The sequence below is a fragment of the Poecilia latipinna genome, unplaced genomic scaffold, assembly GCF_001443285.1.
Source record: "Poecilia latipinna isolate Pla-1442-1.1 unplaced genomic scaffold, P_latipinna-1.0 Scaffold1359, whole genome shotgun sequence".
Taxonomy (NCBI): Eukaryota; Metazoa; Chordata; class Actinopteri; order Cyprinodontiformes; family Poeciliidae; genus Poecilia; species Poecilia latipinna.
Genome location: NW_015113975.1, coordinates 176,097 through 177,311, shown reverse-complemented (window position 1 = coordinate 177,311; position 1,215 = coordinate 176,097).

The following is a 1,215-nucleotide window of genomic DNA, read 5'->3' as shown; positions in this document are numbered from 1 at the left end:
GACACTCAAACCCCTCCACCACGATAAGGTGGTATCCCAAGGAGAGTGCTTTCTAACTGACCTAAAACAAAAGAATCAAGGAGCAGCTTGAGTTAACTTCAGACAGAGAGATGAAAATGTGTACATGTCTTTTTTTAGTATATGTAAATGTCTGGTCTCTAATGAGGTTAAAAGGTCATTTTATAGAGATTGTGTACACAGAGTAACATATTTCAAGCTTTTATTTTTTAATGAAAAATGTGTGTTTCTATGCAATCAATACTTGGTTGCATTAATTATTTCATCAATGCACCTTGGCATAGAGGTGACCAGCCTGTGGTATTCTGCAGGTTGGTATGACGCTTTCAGGTCATCTGTCTTGTTGGGTTTTGGTGTCTCTTATTCCCCTTCCAGCAATAGATTTTCTATAGGGTCAAAGGTCAGGGGAGTTTGCTGACCAATGAAGAACAGAAACACCATGGTTACTGAACCAACTTCAGGTATGTTTGGCAGTGTGGGCAGGAGCGAAGTCCTGCTGGAAGATAAAATCACCATCTCCATCCAGCTTGTCAGCAGAAGGAAGCATGAAACGCTCTAAAAGTTCCTGGTAGATGACTGCATTGACTGTGGACTTTAGAAAAGCCAGTGGACCACTACTAGAAATTACATGGTAACATGGATTCTCTGCCTCTTCAGGTTTCCTCCAGTCTCTGAGACCAAATGAAATGCAGAATTTACTTTCATCTGAAAACAGAACTCTGAATTGCTCAACTGTCCAGCTCCTTAACTCCTCAGCCCAGGTTGAAGAGAAAAGGAACTGAATGTGTCAGCCAATTCATTGTGTCATTGTGTCAAGCCCATTCATTGTGGCTTTATGCAATGAATGGTACATTTTCAGTTCATGTTTAATATTTGTCTAAACATGAATTGTTTAGATAAGAGGAAAGTTGTCTAAACAACTGGTGAGTTTCCAATAATGACCTTTTTCACAGTATTGTAACTTTCTGGGACACTGAATTTTAGGGTTTGTAAGCCAAAGGTATTCCTTTTTTGGTAAATTAGTGATTTGTAAAGCAGTATTTAGTTTAGATTTTTCTTTTTTGAAATGTTAATTTATCAAGATAAAGTTAATCTTAATCTGAATAATTATCAAAATAACAAGTAACAAAGACATTGAATACATCACTGTGTGTGATTACTTTACATCAGTGGTGGGAAGTAACGAAGTACAAGTAC